Genomic DNA, 21,354 nt, shown 5'->3' with positions numbered 1-21,354 from the left:
CCCATACTCTTTCACATTAGGAATTACTGCTGACCTTTTGTTTTTGTTTTGTTTTAGTTCCTAATACACTTTATAGGAAGCCAGGATAAAGAGTGCTAGCCCGTCTACTCTCTGGCTCCTCAATCACAAGCTTCCAAGTACAAAGTCACAGCATTTTATAGTCAAGTAGAGCAATTAAATAATGCTTGAAAACCTAATTATTTTTTCTAAAACCTTATAATCTATTCTGTAGTCAACATTTCAATTTCTACACTTTCTCAGTCTACACTGGTTTTAATTTTAATATCATTCCACAAGCAAATTTCTATCATTGCTATTTAAAAGAAAAGAGAAACACAGTCTATATAAACAGCAAAAATGTGAATAAAAACAAAATCTTGAACATGCTGTAAGTACACACAATTTAAACAACTAAAATAGGTCAAAAAATTACTTATGAACTCTTATTTGACTATTAATCCATACAGTGAAGTTAAAGAAAAAGAATCTAAAAATTAAGAAATTTTTCCATTCTGATTTACTGAAATAAAGAGCCACTGTGTTTGCATTCATAAGCACATGGTCATCATTTCATGAAAACGTACCTCTACAACAATGGATTAAGAAAACATTCAATAAAAAACTTTTTCTCACTTATTATAAAAGGTTCAGTCTATATAACTCAAAGTTTAAAGTGACTATTTATCTATGTTCTTTCCCATCTATCTTCTAGGAGCCCCACACAGTGCCAGATGCATCACACTGTCAAGTTTGTTGCATCCATTATAATCTTGGGAAGAAAAAAGAGTTTTACTTTTCTGAATTAAATAATTTTGCATAGGCAGTCCTTTATGTAAGTCTTCACCTTCTTTCATAATGCAATTTCATAAATACAGTGTACATCAATCCTATTTGTATTCACTAGTACTATGAACCACAAAATCAAGATGTTTTAGTATCATATGGTCTTTAAAGCCACAAAAGAACAGAAAAAAATCAGAAGTATATAATTACTATGAATTGGAAATAAGTGTAATTTACATTTTGACACACTGAAATTTATAATGTCAAAAAAGTTTATTAAAAAACCCTTAATAAAATATTGGCAATCCATATTCAAAAACCCATTAAGAAGACGGTACATCATGATCAAGTTGTTTTCATCCCAGAGATGTAGGACTGGTCTAACTTATACAAATCAATAAATGTAATTCACCACATAAATGTAATTAAGGACAAAAACCACATGATTGTTTCAATAGATAAAGAAAAAGCCTGTGAATTTGGTGTCAACATACCTTATATAATCAGAAATATGATAAATTATGGTATTATGGTGTATTAAGAATTGTAATGCAAAAGTAAATTTAAAAAGAAAAGAAAAGAAAAAGCCTAGGGTGGAGGGGGCTGAAGTTGTGGCTCAGCAGTACAGCGCTTGCCTAGCACCTGTGGGGCGCTGGCTTCTAGCCTCAGCACCACATAAAAATAAAATAAAGGTATTATGTCCAACTACAACTAAAAAAATATTTTTTAAAAAAGAAAAAGCCTTCGCCAGGCATGGTGGCACACACCTGTAATCTCAGTGGCTCTGGAGGCTGAGGCAGGAGGATCAGGCCAGCCACAGTAACAGTGAAGCACTAAGGAACTCAGTGAGACCCTATCTCTAAATAAAATACAAAATAGGGTTGGGGATGGGGTTCAAGGGTCAAGTGCCCCTGAGTTCAATTCCTGGTATCAAAAAAAAAAAAAAAAGAAAGAAAAAGAAAGAAAGAAAAAGAAAAAAGTCTTCAACAAAATTCAGCACCCATTCACATTTAAACCACTTTAGAAACTATAGATAAAGGAACTTCCCTCAATATCATAAAGGCTATATATGACAAACCCAAAATCAACATCATACTGAACAAAGAAAAACAATGATTTCCTCTAAAATCAGGAACAAGACAAGCATGTCCTCTCTTACCACTCCTATTCAGTATAGTTCTTGAAACTCTAGCCAGAACAATTAAGCAAGACAAGGAAATTAAAGGAATAACAATAAAAATAATTAGTCAGATGATCCCTGTTGCCAATGACAACATTCTATAAGACCCAAAAATCTCCAACAGACTTCTAGAGCTGATAACCAAACTGAACAAATTAGCAGGATCAAAATCAACAAACAAAAGTCAACACCTTTCTTTATGAATCTTTCTGTTGAGAAAGAAATAAGGAAAACAATCCCATTCATAATAACCTCAAAAAAATAAAATACTTGGGAATAAATCTGAACAAGGAATCTTGTAATGAAAACTACAGAAAAAAAGAAATCAAAGATGACATCAGAAGATGGAAAGATGTTCCATGTCCTTGGATAAGTAGAATTTTAATATTATCAAAATGACCATATTACCAAACTTAATCAACAGATTCAATGCAAATCCCATCAAAATACTACTGACATTCCTCATAGTTAGAAAAAAATTTCTAAAACTCATACTGAAGGACAGCTAAAGCAATACTAAGGCATCAATACCTAATCTGGAATTATACTACAGAACTATAATAACAAAAACAGCATAGCATTGGCATAAAAACAGACACAAAGGGGCTGGAGTTGTGGCTCAGTGGTACAGCGCTTGCCTAGCATGTGTGTGGCAGTGGGTTCAATTCTCAGTACCACATGTAACTAAATAAAAGTCTACTGACAACTAAAAAAAATATTTACAAAAAAAAAAAAAAAAGGACAGACATGTAGATCTATGGAACAGAACATAAAACAGAGAAGAACCACTTAGATACAGTCATCTGATTCTTGGCAAAGGTGTAAAAAATATACATTGCAGATAACCTTCAACAAATGGTGATGGGAAAATTGGTTATCCATATATAGAAGAATAAAACTAAATCCCTATTGCTCACCCTGAACAGAAATCAAGTCAAAGTAGATAAAAGACCAGAAACAACTGCAACTTTTAGAAGAAAATACAGGATCAACACTACAACATATGGGTACAGGCACCAACTTTCTTAATCAGACTCCCAATCAATAAATGACATGGTTTCAAATTTAAAAGCTTCTGCAGAGCAAGGGAAATGATTAAATGTAAGAAGAGACAGCCACCACCAAAATGGGAGAAAATCTTTGCCAGCTACTCTTCCAACAAAGGATTAATATCCGGAATATAAAAAGAATGCAAAAAACTTGAGCTGGGGATATAGCTCAGTGGGTAGAGTGCTTGCCTCACATGCACAAGGCCCTAGCTTCAATCACCAGCACGACAAAAAAAAAAAAGATTGCAAAAAATTAACACCAAAAACATAAATAACCCAATCACTAAATGGGCAAATGAATTAAACAGACATTTTTTTAAAGTAGAAACAAAATGGCCAACAGATATATGAAAAAAATGCTCAACATCCTTAGCAATCAGGGAAATGCAATCTTAAATTTCACCTCACACCAGTTAGAATAGCAATCATCAAGAATACAAATAAAGTTAGGCGTCTGATGCATGTTTGCAATCCTAACAACTCGAGATGCAGAACAATCACAAGTTCAAGGCTCATCTCAGCAATTAAGCAAGACCCTGTTGTCAACCTTTTTTTTTTTTTAATTAACTTTCTTAAAAGAGCTGGGCATGAACACCCCTGAGTTCCATCCCCAATATCACAAACAAAAAAATAATACAAATTTTTAAAAATGCTGGCAAGGATATGAGGGAAAAGGTTAGTGGGACTGCAAATAGGTATAACCACGTGGGAAGCAATATGGAAATTCCTCAACCTGAAAATGAAACAACCATATAACCTAGATATCCCACTTGGTATTTATTCAAAAGTACTAAGATCAGCATAGTATGGTGATACATGCACACCAATGTTTATAGCAGTGCAATTCAAAATACCCAAGTTAAGGAACCAGCCCAGGTGCTCCAGAAACAGACAAAAAAAATAAAGAAAATGAGACACATAACACAATGGGGTTTTACCCAGCCATAAAGAAGAATGACATCAAAGCATTTGACAGTAAATGAATGAAACTGGAGAACATCATGCTAGACTCAAAGAGTCATGTTTTCTCTCATATGCAGAAACACTACAGATTTAAATTAACCAAACTATGCTATGTGCATATATGAATCTATCATAATGAATCCCACTTTTACGTATATCTATAATGCACCTATTAAAAAAGCAACAAATTAACAGAAAGAAGACTAATAGGTTAGAGAAAGGGAATGCAGGTCAAAAGGGAGGGAAAGGGGAAAAAAACACTGGGGATAGGAATGGTGCAAATAATATTATATACACATATGAACATGTCAAAATAAAACCTACAGTTATGTATAACTATAATGTGTTAATAAAAAACATTTTAAAAAGTGGCTCTCTGTTGTTTGTTTTGTGATAGTAGGGTCTGAACGCATGGCCTAGACCTTTCCAGGCAAAGGTTCTAATACTGAGCTATATCCCTAGCCCTTTTTAATCTTATTTTAAGTCAGTGTCTCCCTAAATTGCCCAGGCTGTCCTCAAACTCATGGTCCTTTCAAGTATCTGGGATTACAGGTATCCATCACTCTGCCTGTTGAATTCCATTCTTTTGACAACACTCCCAATAAAAAGAAACCTAAGCAAAAAATATTGACAAAAAATGATCTTATTAAGAACCACCTTAGGGAATGAACTCCAAGAAAACACAGTCTTTATGATTTCACTAACTAAATTTCCATAATCTTCAAGTTGGTCTAAGTTAACATAATTTAAACACTGTATACCTTCAAAACTGTGACTGCAAAGACTCCTTCTTCCAGACAACAGAAATGAGTTAAGAGCCTGAATGGTGATCACTATGAGAAACCTAAAATACAGCCACAAGTAAAGGCCCCTATCTGGTGGCTTTCCTGCTGGATATTTTCCTTAGAAACCATGTTACACAACAGCTCTACTACTCTGCAAAGATAAAAAGTGTCTTCAACACAGTGCATAGTTGCCACAATCCTACATGTCAAATTCCGTGAAATGCTTCTGCTTTTTTCCAAAATAGTTAAGGGGGAGGGGGCTAAATCAAGACAATGCCATTAACTAAAAAAATGTAGGTGTATGAAAAGTCACCTGTTATAAATCAATCACTACAAAGAGAAATCATTTCAATGTCTTATTTTTAATAAAAAGGTTACTATATCAAGAAAACCCAATGCATATTATATAATATCTGATTTTGGCAGAATACTTAATATGGTACCATTAAGGACAAAATAGGTAAGTGCTGAACATAACTGAATAATAGCATAAAAGGAGAAATACTTTAAAAGTTAAACAATCATACCCCAAAGTTGCTAATTAATGGTTGTAAGGTAACTTAATCATATATCAAAGTACTCTATTCTTAGCCTGACCTTACTAATATATTAATCAACTGCTTGGATAAACATAAGCCTGCTGATTTATAAATGATGTGATGAACACAAGGATGAGAACAAAAGGCAAATCAATTCATGTTTCATAAAACAAGATCATTTTACTCTTTGCTTTCCTTGGCTACTCTTTCAGTTACCTACTTGGAATACCAGAAATTTCAACAGCTTCTTCAGTTCAGTTCACATAATTGTTCAATTAGCTGGTTTTCAAGCAATGAACTTTTTATTAATGATATCTATACACACAATATTCTATAAAGAGTGAAATTTAGACATTATTATTTCTGGCAGACACACCTAACATTTCATTCAACATAACAGTTTCCAGTCAGAGTATATCATACATAATATGTGCTGTATGTCATATTTGGAAGTACCCAGACATTCTGCTTTATATACATAAGAGACTACAAAGTCATCTGTCTTCTCTACATGTGCTCTATTTTCACAGTTTAAAGGACTTGTGTTTAGCCTTTATAATGTTTTTCTGCACCACAACTTACCTTTTAAGTGCAAATTAAACGTAAGATAACTGTGAGATCCAAAATGGTTGAAACTGGTGAAGGAAGTTGTAGAGAAAGAACAGACTTTTGAAAAATGACACCTGACTAACCACCACCACTCACTATCCAGTTTTCTCTTTCTACTTTGGCAAATGCAATGAAATGGAAAGACTTCATTATATCAAAGTACATTTTATGTAAAAGGTATACTTTCTTCGAAACTGTTTATAATTACTAACTCATCTTCACAGTTGGATTAATATTTACCTACATAAGAAAACTAGTAGAAATGTTACACACATAATTTCCCACTGAAATTAATGTAAATACTTTCACTTAATGGTTTTTCACTTAATAGCCAGGTTTCCAAAATTGAATTCAAGTCATTAGACATGTGATTCTCAAGTTTGAGATACCTAGCAATAATAGTTCAGATAGCAAGAGATACCAACCCTACCTCATAAAAGAATAAACTCTATTTAGCTTGACTTGGACTATCAAAACTACAAAACAAACTGAAAAAACAGAATGAGTAAGATCAACTAGCAGGAACAATAATCACACCAAGGCTAAACAATATGAACGGTTATAATTATAAATTATTGTGATACTCAAATCAAATTGGTTCTATAGAGTTGAATAGAATCCAACAAGATTGAAAAATGACATTTTTAAGCAAAACTAAACTATTCAGGATACACTGATTACCCAGAATACATAAAGCTGGGCTTCAAAATACAAGTGTTAGATATGAGTTGTCTCCCACAATGCAAGAATTTTCAGAGGTAAAATGATTATACAATGAAAGGTATGACCTAATCAAGTGGATTAATCCACTGATATGGTTAACTGAGTGATAACTGTAGGGGGGAAGTAGGTCACTGGGGATATGTCTTTGGGGTTTATATCTTGTCCCTGCGGACTGGAGTTCATTCTCTGCTTCATGGTTGTCATGTCCTAAGCTGCTTTCCTCCACCCATATCCTTCTACCATGATGTCCTGCCTTGGGTCCTGAGCTATGAAGTCAGTTGACCATGGAATGACTGAACTTCTAAAACCATGAGCCAAAATAAACTTTTTCTTCTCTAAATTGTCCTTGTCAAGTATTTTGGTCACAGTGAGGAAAGGCTGACTAAAATAATAATTTAAGTAGGTAAAAATGAAGAAGATGGGAGGACCTTTTAATAAGGATCCTTCTATTCCAAACACTAAGTAATGGCATGAAATATAAAAAGAGATATTTAAAAGACAGAAACTCAAAACTAAGATAATCACCTCACTAGATCAGAAATGTAATTAAAATCAAAACTATCAACCATATTTAAAATGGAACAGAGATAAAAATGAATGGAGAAGAGGGCTGGACACTGGCTCTGAAGTAGGCCAGACAGAAATTTACCTCCTAAAGTAACAGCAACAGAATAGAACCAGGTTCAATGTTTGACACCAAGGGACAGGAGGCAGGGATTGGTTTTGCAGTTTGTAAAAAGAGCTTTTTTTTTTTTTTTTTTAAAAAAAGGTGGGGAGAAGAAAGGAGTAGAAAAAAAGTATGAAAATCAACTTGCAAACACAGTATATGGAGCTATAGTTTTACATAAGTTCTGAGCCAGAAGTGGAAAAGAAAAAACACCCAGTCTCATAATAAATTTTTAAAAATCAACATTTGGGGCCTGGCACTACGGTGCTCTCCTATAACCCCAACAACTCAATCCTACCCCAGAGGCTGAGGTAGGAGGAGTGCAAGTTTGAGGCCAGTCTCAGCAACTTATCAAGGTCTTAAGGAACCAAGCAAACCCCATCTCAAAATTCTAAGTAAATAAAAAGGGCTGAGGATGTAGATTAGTGGTAAAGTGCCACTGGGTTAAATACCCAGTATCAAAATTTAAAAATTTTAAAAAATCAACATTTGGGACGCTGAAGCAAGAGGATCCCAAGTTCAAGACCAGCCTCAGCAAATCAGTGAGAACCTGTCTCAAAATTTTTAAAAGGGTTGGGAATGTAGCTCAGAGCATTTGCCTAGCAGGTCTGAGACCCTAGGTCCAATCTCCAGTATTATAAAAAACAATTATTATTTGAAGTCAACTATCAAACCAGAGCTCACATCTTCCCTATCTGCTTTGTAAACATTGTTTTGTTTTTCTGTGACTGATATACTTCCTGTCTCCTTTCATCTACCATCCCTGCATTTCTTTGATGTTCAATTTTTTGAATGGGAATGGGGACAATAGGTAGCTATCAATTTTCCAAATCTGAATTTGGTTGATGATATCCCCACAGTGTTTAACAAAATCTTTTGTCATTTCTATTTCTTGTCAACTGGTACTTGAGTTTAAAGGCTAGATCAAATTTCAGGGTTCTGAGTACAAAACCAACATGCAGTGTGACAGATTTTCTTTGGAAAGAACCTAATATTTGGACATCTCTTTGTATATTAATAACTATCAGTGATCTTTGTCTAGATCTTATTCATTAGAAGATACAAAATGGGGATATTCTAAGTAGACCACTTCTTTATTAGCTTGAATACATCTATAGAAACTTTTTGCATGACCAATTCAGTTATCCAAATACAGGAAAAATAGGTTAAATGCTTATTTCTCTTTAGTTGTCAAAATAATGAGCTGGTACAACAACCACCAATAACAAGACTTTCTTTTTTTTTTTTTAATCCAAAACACTAAGAATTTTAACAATAAAAAACAAATCATCAATAAAACCATCAATTCATACTATATGGTATTGATTTCATGAAATAGTCTAACAAAGTTTTTTTTTTCCGTATTTTACAATTGTAATAGAATATTCCAACTATTCTGTACAAGTTGAAAAAACACTGTATTCAGGCACAAATATGTTAGCAGGTAAGGCTGCACACACTCTACACATCTGGTATGGACACAGTTATCCCCAGCTGCCAGAGACCAGCACCACCACATACTCAGAAACATCAAACTAGCTGCCAATTGGTCAATCTCACCCAGAGCTTTTAAGACAAAATAAGTGGTAGGGTCCAGAGATGGGGTTGCTGAGAAAGCAACTGATGCCTAGTCCTCACTAGAGGATGAGGAACCCTGGCCCTTTGGCTACCACCAACACCAACAGCAGCACCAGTTTTGTGTGTCACAGAAGCAGCTCCTGCCCTCAGCAGCACCACAGGAAGCAGTGCTCCCACTGGAACACACTCTGGTGACCAGCCATTAACCAGGTCTCACTAACAGGAAACATGAGTGGCAGCGTGAGTTCAAAGTCCTCCAAGAATCGATGAATAAATATGAGGATAGGATACTAAACTCCTGCCTCAAAGGTGTATGCCACAACCCACCCATTCCCTTGAAAACTACAACGCAAAAAAAAACACTCTAAAAACTGAGATTGCCAGGATGCCAGAGCTATAGCAGCTCTCAGCAGGCTCAGTATCATCAAAAGTGTGGGTTCCTCAAATCAAAGCAGGGCCGTGGGAGGCACATAGGCCCTCCGCCCTACTCCATCCACATGTTCTATGGCCCCCAAGGCAGGCCTGGAAAAGCGCAAAGCTGCAGGTACCAGAACAGAACCCAGGATATTTCAAAGTCATGCATTTGAAAGTGCATTAGATGTTATGAGCACTGTCCATGTGCTGCAGCAGAACCAGGCACATCCTGTCCACTGGTGCCAACCAGGCCATAGCTTCTCACTGTGACTTGTACTCTGCTGCTGGATGGGCTCTTTCTTGGGGTTAATTTTGGCATCATCCTCATCTTCCTCCTCTCCATCTTAGCCTTCTTCAAAATTGTCATCATCCTCCATGGTCTCTCCAGTGAAACAGAGCACAGCCCAGGCACTATCCACTGACAGGAGAAGTGTCCAATCTCAAAATTAGAGGCTCATATGAACTCAGAATTTTCATCCAGTGAGTCTCCATTCCCCGAGGCTTTCAGAGGACTAAAGGTGAAAAATGACTCAGTGGGGACTTGCTCAGTGATGGTCCTAACAGTGCCCTGGCCCCTTGTGCTTCTAGCTTCTTCTTGATGGTCTTGACCATGACGTTTCTTCCTTTCTTCCAGCCAATGGTACACTCATCGCAGTCCACTATTTCGGGACCTTCAAAGGTGAAGGGGTCAGCCCTGTCGTGCCCTGACTTCATCAACAAGAGAGGTTTTTAAAGAAAAAGTTTACAAAACAAAATTGAAACAGGTAGATTTGAAAAAGCAATTCAAAATCTAAGAAATGAAAATTGTGCATACTGGCATAGAGACTCAAATAGATGGAATAAAGTCTAGACTGGACTGGGTAGAGGAAAGGTTCAGTAAATTGCTAATTCTACTGAATTCACTGAGTACAAGGCACAGGAAATAAAGAGAAAAAAATAAAGCATTTAAGAGACACCAACGATAAACCAAGAAACTCCAACATAGGTCTATTGAAAGGTAAGAAAATGAAAATAACAAAAGCAATTATGTATTTAAAGAGTTGAGAATTTTCCAAAATTGAAGAAAACATTGGTTCCTCAGACTATAAATATGCTCTGCAGTTGCAACTGTATATATAAAAATTTATTCACACTTCAATAGCACTGTGGTGAAAATGACAAATACTAAGCACTTTATCAAATGTCCACAACAACTTAAGGAAAACACATGAAAATATGAGCATCATTTTGAAATGTTTACAAATCTCAATGTCACAGGGGTTGAGTTGGAGACTACTAAAGTTTACTGAACAGGATTGGGGATATAACTTCAGAGGTACACAGATTGCCTGGCAACATGGAGCCATGGGTTCAATTCCCAGTACCACCAAACAAGAGTAATAGGGAGTTTACTGAACTATCCATACTTTTATTTTGTTGGTACATTTTAATTATAAATAATGTTGGAATTCATTGTAACAATTGGTACATGAAAATAACATACTTTTTAAAACATTCCGACATAGTTATTTTCTTATAGCTCTAGAAGCAAAGTGTAGATGCAATCCTCAAAATGACCCTATATTGTTCGAGCAAACAATTAAGAATTACTTCAAGGCATCTAGTAAACAAACATATTTTAGCCTTTAAAAAAACCTGAAATATTAAGCAATAAAAAACTTGGAGAAAAGTAAACAACAGCTTGAGAGAGAAGAAATTTAAAAAGAACTTCAGGGTATAATTCTCAGACAATATAAAAAATAATTTAGGACAAAAACCTAAGGCTATCTTTCTAAACTTGAGGTAGAAAAAGATGTCTTAAAATGGAACACAAGGTATAAATCACAAAAGGAAAATACTGATAAATTAAAAACTCTTTAAGTTATTATTAATAGAGACACCATAAAAATAAGACCAACCACAAAGTGGGAGAAGACATTTGTGATACATAATTGACAAAGAATTAGTATTCAGAACATATAAGGAACTCTTACCAGCCAAAATGAAAACAAACCACCCAAGAGAAAAATGAACAGCCATTTCTGAGAACAAGAAACAAAAATGTCCTGCACAGATAAAGATCTTATTATCTTGAAAAGATAAAGGTTTTTTTAGTTACTAGAAATTCAAAAATCTACTAGTATCAATTCATACAGAACAGATTCTCCCACTTGAGTTTTTACCGGTGTCAAGTATAGGCATAAACATGGAGACTATTATAATATATACTTACTGGCAAGGGGAATAAATGGTACATTTACACTGGAAAACAACACTGGAAAACAATTTGGCATTACCTAGTAGAGCTGAAAATGTACTATCCCCACAATCCAGCAATTTCGTTCCTAACTAGATATAAGCACTAAAATCATTTATTCAAACTGTAAATCTCAATTCATTAGTGGATAGCAAAAATCAATATAGTGAGTCTTAACTAGCATTTTTGTTTTTAACAAAACAATAGTAAGAACCTCAATACTAAAAGGTTGGTTTTTAAGTAAATTTTGTTGCATGTGTGTACCTAAAAATGTACTGACTCATAATGTCAAATGAATTCTTATTGTGAATGGTTAAAAAAAAAAAGTTTGAAAAAGCACTATCCTGGGCTGGGGATGTGGCTCAAGCAGTAACACGCTTGCCTGACATGCATGCGGCCCGGGTTCGATCCTCAGCACCACATACATAGATGTTGTGTCTGCTGAAAACTAAAAAATAAAATAAAAAAAATTTAAAAAAAAAGAAAGAAAGAAAAAGCACTATCCTGGAGACAATTAAGTGCACTAATGTACCTATCGGCATTGCTTATAACACCACCACCAAAAAAAAATATATATAAAAGGAAAGAAAAGGGAGGGAACACCTGGAAACCCAAACCCAGCAACAGGAAACAGATAAATTGTAAAATATTCACACCATGAAATCCCATGAGAAGTGAACGTAAATGAATTAGAGGTATACACAACATGGTCAAAATCATATCCATAAAGTCATCTATAAAGTCTACAAATAAACTCATACAAAAGGGTCACATTTCCAGAGTTCAAAAAGATACAAAACAAAAATAGGTTAGATATATAAGTAGATGTGGCAACATGAAAAGCAAAGGTAAGAAAAACATTGATTACTTGGAGAGGGGGTGGGGCACGACAACAAAGAGTACACAAAGGAATAAAAGGAAAATGTTCTTGAACTGAATATTAGGTACAGACTATTCATTGTATCTTTGTATCTTATACATAGTTCACAAATATTTTATATGTAAAAGAAAAAACTTAAAAAGCTGAGAGAAAGACATACAGACAGGCGTTCAGTACATAAGAATTTTACTTTTAATCTTTAAACTATACAAACATTCTTACTCTTGTACTTCTAATTATTTAATATTTAATTTCAAGTAGAAAGAGATAAATGCAAATTAAAGCAGACAGGTAAATATGGTATACCTTCCTTACTCATTTAATCTACACAATTATGATAACAGTGCTGAATAACTTTAGAAAAGTTATACTTTGGAACAAAGTTTTCCCCCAAAAAAAGAAAAGCAAATAAAAATAAGAATTCTATTTTTAAAAATCTCACAGAAAATGCTTAGGGTTTTCTTGACTTAATACAAAGCTACCGTAGGAAATCAGATGGACACAGCAACAACAAAATAAATAAATAAATAAATAAAGCTTCTCTTTACACAAAAGACATAATATTATAAGTATTTAATGCTACTGGGACTTTTTGCCTAAATGAAGGTTAAACAACAATAAAAAGATATGAAATGTATACCTATTTATACAAAGTAAATAATGCTAGAAGATTAGATTTTGTTCAGACTTAAATCCGAACAAAAATTTTTATTAAATCGTAACAAAAATTCAGTTTTGCTCATTTTACAACTAAGTAAAATACGAATGATTTATTTTCTCCCCCTATCTCCAGACAAGGTAAATGCATGGGTTATATCTTATAGGTAATTCTAAGGTTAATCTTATATGTACCCAAAACTTCACATTCAGAAATACTTCCTTCAAATTAAAACTAAATCCAATTTTGGGGACCAAAAACAAAACAAGCAAAAGAACTAAGCCACCTTTACAACGGATCCAAATTAAAACTTAAAATTACTGTAAACATTTAACACAAACTAGAAGTAGTTTAAGAAATGATTCCCCAGTCATCAGGAAGAGTACCAACCACAAAGATTATTATAAAGCACATTATCTGAAACTGTATCCAGAAATAATGACAAGCTTAAAATTTTCACTTCATAGAAATCATGACATTCACCCAACCTTAGACATCCAGATATGAAAACTATGTAAAATAATTATAGAACATATTTCAAATAAATGTGACTTTCCAATAACCTAGGTAAATAGAGGTGTATAGATAAATAAATTCATCCTGAATTTGGATATTAAAGATTAAGTTTTTTTTAAGAGAGAGAGAGAGAGAATTTTTTATTATTTATTTATTTTTTTTTTTTTTAGTTTTCGGCGGACACAACATCTTTCTTTGTATGTGCTGCTGAGGATCCAACCCGGGCAGCACGCATGCCAGGTGAATAAGCTACCGCTTGAGCCACATCCCCAGCCCAAGAAATGTTTTAAATGCTCATCAACATAGCATTTGGGACATTATGGCACTTTCCATGTAAAAACCTTAACTTTGTCCAAATTTATTTCAAAGATTAACTGGATCTAAACACATGAAATCCCTTATTTATACACAGATTCCACTCAGAATAATTAAATTACTGATCAATAAAATTAACTGAAATACAGAAGTATTTTGCTGAAATTGGGCTTTGAATTGCTTTCCATTCCACTCTTTCAAAAGTAAATCTGAAACTCTATCCCATAAGGTTTCACTTCACATGGCATTTCAAATACGACTCAATTACCCACGCTAATGGAGGGATGGCACAAATGACAATTATCAGTGAGTTCCCCAATTATTTTCAAAAATCAGGCCATCCATTCATTCAAAGTGATCATTACCTAAGTGCCAGAAAAATACAGTCCACAGTAATGAACAAGACAAAGTTCTTACCTCATAGTGCTTCCATTCTTATAGGTGAGACAACCATTAAGCATATAAACAAACATATATTATAGTATCAGGAACTGACTAAAAGTGCAGTGAAGAAAAATAAAGCTGAGACAAAGAATAGAGGATATGTGTTTTAGGTAGGGTGATCAGCATTGGCCTTTCTGAGATAACCACTGAACAATGTCCATAAAACCATAAGCAACCCGTAATGTACATACATAGGAACTGACACAAAAAAATTCTTGCAAACTACCCATTGCTTTCCATATAACAAAAACATGGAGCATTTCATTTTAAGTAGCTTTTATTATTTTTTATTATTTTCTCCACTTGAAAAACTTTCTAACCTTCAAATTTAAGTCATTAATTTCAAAAGTTAATATTCTCTTACGAGGAAAAAAAAATCTTTGTTATCTTTATTTTGCTAACACCTAACACCAGACAAATCACACTTTAAAAATGGTTTCCACCTGAAGCATTTTTACAAAACAGCTCAATGATAAGAATGGACTCTAAAATCAGCATAACTCAGTTAAAATGCAGGTTCTTCCTCTCCTCTGCTGTCTCTGGGCAAACTATTTAACTTCTCACCCTAGTTTCCAAACAATATATACCTCACAAGATTGTTAAAAGGATTAAATGTGATACTGTTCATAAAGTATTTACAGAGCCTGACAGCAAATAAGCACTCTAAAGTTAGCTATCACTTATGTAGCAACTACCAAGATAAGAACATAATTCCTTAATGAGCCTCAGGAAAGTTAAGATAAAATCACACATGCAATAAGTGGTACTAACTTCCAAAGCCAAATTTAAGTCCAAGCTCTTCAGACTCCCTAGAACTCATATTCTCTCCAATATACAATTATATAATTAAAGAACTCAGCAATAAAGAACTTGCATAAAATCTTAAGAATTAATAAGATCTAAATACATCTCCTAACTACTAACTCAGCTTATTACAGACTGTTTTCTTCGAAAATTCAAATGTGTAAAATGCATGTGTAATAATAAATAACAATTGTCCACATTTTCCAGTGAGGATAGCATAACGTCACATCTCTTAATAATGTACTTACAATTCATAAAACTAATTATAATTAACTCTTATAACTAATTGCAAATTTACTCAGAATCAAAGAAATGTGGGTAAATGACATTCTCCTCTACTAATGGTAGGCTCAAAAATTCTATGACACCTCTGAAAAACAAAAAGTGTTAGTTTACAAAACCTAAGATAAATCCTTCAGAAGCCCTTGATGAAGAATTGGAAAAATCTAGAAGTACTTTTGGAATTTCTTAGTGCCTACATTTTCACTCCATTTTAAAGAACCAAATACTACAGGTAATGGATATTGATTTAGGGTACAAATTATGGAAGGAAAAACAGAAGACCTTTTCTCAGCAAAAGAATGATCCCAATAAAAAGACAGACAAAATGTTTTATGTACAAACATTTAAGGTGCACATATTTTGAGTCCTTGCTTTGGCCAACTTTTTAAGTTATCTAACCAACAGTCTTTATCATGTGGGGCAGGTAAGGGATTCTCTAGCTCATTAACATCACTCCCTTCTCTAAGGAGTTCCAAAAGCTCCCTGTTACTTTCTTCTGCTCTCCAATGGTTCCTAGAAGAGAAAAAGAGCAAACAGAAAACTACATGCATCCAAGAATGTGGTATCCATCAAAGGAAGGAACTGCAGGATAAAGACTTAACGCATTAATCTGCCAAGTTCTTATTGACCAACTACTATGTGCCAAACTCTTAATTTCAATTAATTCAAAACAAAAAACAAAAAAGCTCTGCCTTCATAGAGATAATATTATGTTTTTGGAGACAGAAAAAAGACAATAAACAATAAGAAAACTGCATAGTGTGATAGATGACAAGTGCTACGGAGAAAATTGATCAGGGTACAGGAATCAGAAAGGGGTGCCATTTTAAAGAAAATGGCAGCCTTTTTGAAAAATTGACAAAGAGTAAAGACTCAAAGTAGATAAGGGAATAAGCTGTGCAAATATCTTATGGGAAAAATGTTCCAGGGAGGGACAATTTCTAAAGACCCAGGACAGATAGGAGGGCTGGAGGGAAACAAGCAGGGGGAAGAATGGTAGCTAACTTGAGAAGCAAGGGAGATGAGGGGAATGGAAGTACCCAGGTTCTATAAAGTCTTATGGGCTTTTATTCTACATATGAGAAGTCATTGCAGAGTTCTATGAAGTGATATGGTCTAGTTGCTATGTTGAAAAAACTATAGAAAACTTGTATAGAAGCAGAGCAACCAGTTAGGGGGCTAACTGCAGAAATCTAGGCAAGTATAATAATGGCCTGAACCATTCTTATGATTGGTGTGCAGGGTGGTAAATATATTGTCAAGATAAGGAAGAGCACAATACCAAATCTGAAAAAGATAAGTCAGAGATAACCCCAATTTTTTTTTGGCTGAACCCTGAATGGAGCTGCCATGGGATAAGTTACTGGAAGTTTATGCTGAGTGTACATACAAGTAGATAGGCCTAACAGGTTGTCTATAGCTCAGGAAGGAAGTTAGGCTGGAGATAACAAATACAGGAGGAGCCATCAGCATGTAAGTATGGAAAGTCATGACACTATATGAGATCATTGGAGGAATATAAAAAGAAAAATAAACAAAAGACAGAACATGTCAACTTTTTTTTAAATATTTTTTTAGTTGTAGATGGACACAATACTTTTATTTTATTTGTTTATTTTTATGTGGTGCCAGGGATCAAACCCAGTACCTCACACATGCTAGGCAAGTGCTTTACCACTGAGTCTACAACCCTGGCCCCAAGAACATGTCAATTTTAAAAGTAGAAATTTATCTATAAAGACTGGGGCTGGGGTTGTGTCTCATCGGTAGAGTGCTTGCCTAGTGCATGCAGGGCCCTGGGTTCGACCCTCAGTACCACATAAAAATAAATAAAAAATAAAGATATTGTGTCCAACTACAACTAAAAAATTTTAAAAAAAAGAAATTTATTTATAAAGATAAAATGAGCAATTAGTAAGGAGAAAACCCAAAAAGAAGATTTTCCCAGAAGAGGAAGACTATAAACAATTTTTTGGTTACATTTAGGATACAAATCACTTTGCTGAAACCAGATTTAAGTTACTGTTAAAAAGTTCTTAATTAGCCTGTTAATTAGAGGCTACGTAAATTCCAAAACATAACTTTTTAAAAGGGAGTTGAGCATTTCTTATATAGTTCCTAGGAATATTAAATTTCCCATTAGTCTCTATTAAAACTATTCTTAGTATTAAAATTATCTTACCTATTTACAAATAAAACAAATAAAAGCCTACACCATTTTATAGAAGTAAAAAGAACAGTCTAAACACCTCCCTCAAAGACCAAAAATAGGGGCTACACTTGTGGTTCAGGGGTAGAGCACTGGCCTAGCACATGCGAGGCCCTGGGTTCAATTCTCAGCACCACATATAAACAAATGAAAAGTATTGTTACAACTAAAAAATTAATTAAAAAAAAAAGACCAAAAATACATTTAAGCATTTAAGCATTAATTCAACCACCTGACATAGTTATAAATTGTCTGTTTTCTAGATCTCAGATACAGAGTTAAGTTAATCAAACTTAATGCTAAATTTCATGGCATCTAAGGATTTTCCCCTTAGTGTTCAATTTTCATTCACATGGGGGGGGGGGTTATATTTTTATTTGAATAAACATTTTGCCAGTGATTTATATATAAATTACATTTTTCAGATCAGAACATCCTAAATCATGTTCAGAGAACTGAAAGGGGAAGCAATGAAATGTAACTATTTGTTCATAATGATCAGTCAGTTGTAGAGAAAATTATTTGCTTCTATCCTTTAAGTATACTTTGTATTTACTTTCAAAGTAACTAAATTTATAAACAGTAGACAGAATAAGCAGCTGATAAGATGTCATCCTCAAATATTTAAATGTTCTCATAAAGCACAGTTCTCTGTAAGTCAGAATCCTAAGATAGATAAAAACCTTCTTGGAGCCATTAAGTTTATTAACAACTTAAGATTTTTACAAAGTATTGGAAATCTTTTGGATTAAAACTTCCTTTGCAGGCTGGGGTTGTGGCTAGAGCACTTGCCTAGCATGTGTGATGCAGTGGGTTCAATTCTCAGCACACACATAAAATAAAGGTTAAAAAAAAAAAAAAAACTTCCTTTGCTATAAAAATCTATGGTGAGCACATAAATATACATCCAGAGCTAGGTGTGTAGCTCAGAGATAGAGCACTTCCCAGGGAGAGCCTTAGTTCAAAGCCCAACAGCATGAACAAGCATGGGCATGCGCGTACGTGTGTACACACACACACACACACACACACACACACACACACACACAAATATTCCAAATATTTCAAGTAAGACTGAAGTTAAGAACTTACCAGCAGTCACAGTCTTGACATGGGTCCTTCAGAAGTTAAGTCTCAGAAAAAAGCCTTCACTTCTTAGGCCCTTTAGAAAAGCCCTAAAACTGACATTTAACATACAATTCTTAAAACCTCTCCCTACCAAAAGCAGATTAAATCCTATAAATTAGCAAGTATTTCGGGGTGAGAGATTTTTTTAGGGAAAGCACTCTATTCAGCAGAAGAAACTTCTGATATCAAGGCCAAAGAAATATCTGGATGGAAACAAAATTAAAAACTAATAGCTTTTCATAAAACTAACCCTGAATCACCAAGAAATAGTTAAATGCTGAATATCCTTTATAATCTTAAAGTGTTTAATACACTGAAGAAAATTTTTCAATAGATCTTATTATATTTCAAGTTTCAGTATGCCTCAGTAAATTAGGAACACCTTATTCTTTCTAGAAACCCATCTGACAAAGACACTTAAGGTGTGCTGAGGGCTACAAAATTAGCAGAGAGATTTTTAACTCAATGTTGGAAGGGCCAGCAATATGGTGTCAGATCCTTGAAAGAGAGGGGGAAAAAAAAACTTGCTTTTTTCATATCAAATATGAAAGTCTATACTGCAAAGCATCCAAAAATACAGATCAACTAAAGAGTACTCCGGCGCTGTTCTAGGGAAAATTATCTGAAGTCTCATCAACAACTGCTTTTAACCAAACTGAAGACACTGTTGTCACTTGCCCACTAGGCTAGGTAGGGTGGAAAAGTGCAACCTAATTCATCCAAAATTCAAACTTTTGAGTGAACAGCTACACAATTCCAAGTGTTTAGTTGACCCCCAAGATGTTTATCTTTATTTAGCTTACTATGAGTGTCTGAATCTGTCAAGCATCTCAAAAAAAACAACCCAACTTTTAACAGTTAACTTTAGCTGTAGCTTTTTAAGCAATTCTTATTCAAATAGCTGCTTCGGAATCCGTTTCTGGTACAAGCCCAGCAGAGTTAAGAATGTGGTTTCCTCCCAGACGGAACAGCCAACTTTAAACAGCCCCCTACTAACCTAATCAAGGTTGCAGCTAGACAAGGTCAGGACGCCTTGGGGGCCCACCTTCTCTGCTGCACTCACGCTCCTTCACCAGCCGGCGGGGTTGCACACCCCCCACCAGGTGCTGGACTGACAAACGACTGCTCTACACTGCCAGTTTGGTTTTCTTTCGAAGTCCTCCAAGCCAAAAACCTCATTGTTGGAAACCGAAGTGGCGGGGAGTGGGGGCGAATCACTGAGGAAGACACACCCCTCAGGGAGAGGAAAGGATAACTTCGCCCGTCTCGGGAGCGGTCCTCTTTTTCCAAACTCTCCCCTCGTGCTGCTTTCCCGTCCCGGTTCGCCTCCCACCACTACCTCGGGACAAGCACAGGACAGTGGGAGTGGCTCCAGGGAAGGGGCGAGCACCCGAAAGCGGGTGCCCCAAGTGCCGGAGGGAGCGGCGAGGGCCGAAATTCCAGCATGGCGTAAGCATGGCTCAAGCATGGCCCAGCTCCGGCCCAGGGAGCCGCCGGAGACGCACTCCCTCGGTCCACCGGCCGAGGAGCGGTAATCCGCCTTCCCTCCCGGGGGCCCTTAGGCCCGGCTATAAATAGGCGACTCGGTCACCCCAAGGCCCTCTCGGGCCGACCTCGCCCTCGGGAGACGTCCCCAGGGGAGTCACCGGCCGCACAGGCAGGCGCCCGCAGAGCCTGGGTCGGGCCTGGGCGGCCCGGCGAGGCCGAGCGGCCCCCCAATCCCCGCCCGCCTTGGGGGTCCGGCCCGGGCAGAAGCCCCGCGGCGGTAACCAGGACCCGAGGCCTAGCCGGCCCGCCGTGTCCGAGTCCCGCGGCCGCGCCCCCCGCCCTCCCGCCTGCCCCGGGACCCCGCGGCCGGCGCCGCCCTCCCCACGCCGCTCCCGCGGCCGGCGCCGGGCCCGGCGCGGCCTGCTCGCCCTCACCCTGCGCGCTGGGGAAGGAAACCGGGAAGACGCGGCGGCGCCGGCACCACAGCCCGGGCCGCCCGCTCCAAGGCGCCGCCGCCGCAGTCACTCAGGTGCCGTCGCGCCGCCCCGCAGGAAACGGGCGGCTTCGGGGCGGGGCGGCCCCGGCACGTCCCGGCGTCGGGGCGGCGGTGCCCGGAGACCGGCCCCTTAAAGGGACAGGCTTCCGCCCGCCTCGCCTCCGCGCGCCTGCCCACGCGCGTCGGACCGGCTGCCGGCTGACTCGCGACTACCGGGTTTTCCTGCCGAGACGGGATCCCCCACCTTTGGCGGGTGGCAAACTAGGGTCTGGACGCTCAGCGGAATGACCTTCATTCAGTAGCGCTGCTTTCTATCTCCGTCCCCTTTATCCCAAGGCTGGTTTCCTCTTACTCGGCCCTCGCTCCAAAGCACCACCTGGCCCTCATACCCGGTGATTTTTATTTTTATTTAAGCCTTAAATTAATGCTACTAAACTTCTCTCTGCCCGTCCTGGATTTCTCCCTAGAAGTCACAGGAAAACGAAATCCTCCGTTCCTTCCTCCAGAGTTCTTTTACTGAATTTTCCTTCCTTCGGGCAACTCTAGCTCCAAGCAGAGAGAGGAAAAAAAACCGACCCAAATAAATTGTGTGCAAATATTATGAAGCT

General features: G+C 36.7%; 1 protein-coding gene across 11 annotated transcripts in view; it reads right to left on the bottom strand.

The window, feature by feature from the left end:
* Positions 1–20,822, bottom strand: part of Ktn1 (kinectin 1) — a 106,708-nt gene extending 85,886 nt beyond the window's left edge. For 10 of the 11 annotated variants that reach the window (XM_078049941.1, XM_078049946.1, XM_078049947.1 and 7 more), the window contains exon 1: positions 20,685–20,822. The gene's annotated coding sequence lies outside the window, so the exon portion shown is untranslated. The remainder of the gene's footprint in view (positions 1–20,684) is intronic. The other variant, XM_078049942.1, reaches the window with a different exon arrangement.
* Positions 20,823–21,354: the final 532 nt, after the last annotated feature.

The sequence above is a fragment of the Ictidomys tridecemlineatus genome, chromosome 5 (genome assembly GCF_052094955.1).
Source record: "Ictidomys tridecemlineatus isolate mIctTri1 chromosome 5, mIctTri1.hap1, whole genome shotgun sequence".
Taxonomy (NCBI): domain Eukaryota; kingdom Metazoa; phylum Chordata; class Mammalia; order Rodentia; family Sciuridae; genus Ictidomys; species Ictidomys tridecemlineatus.
This window is presented reverse-complemented; position numbering and strand designations above follow the sequence as displayed.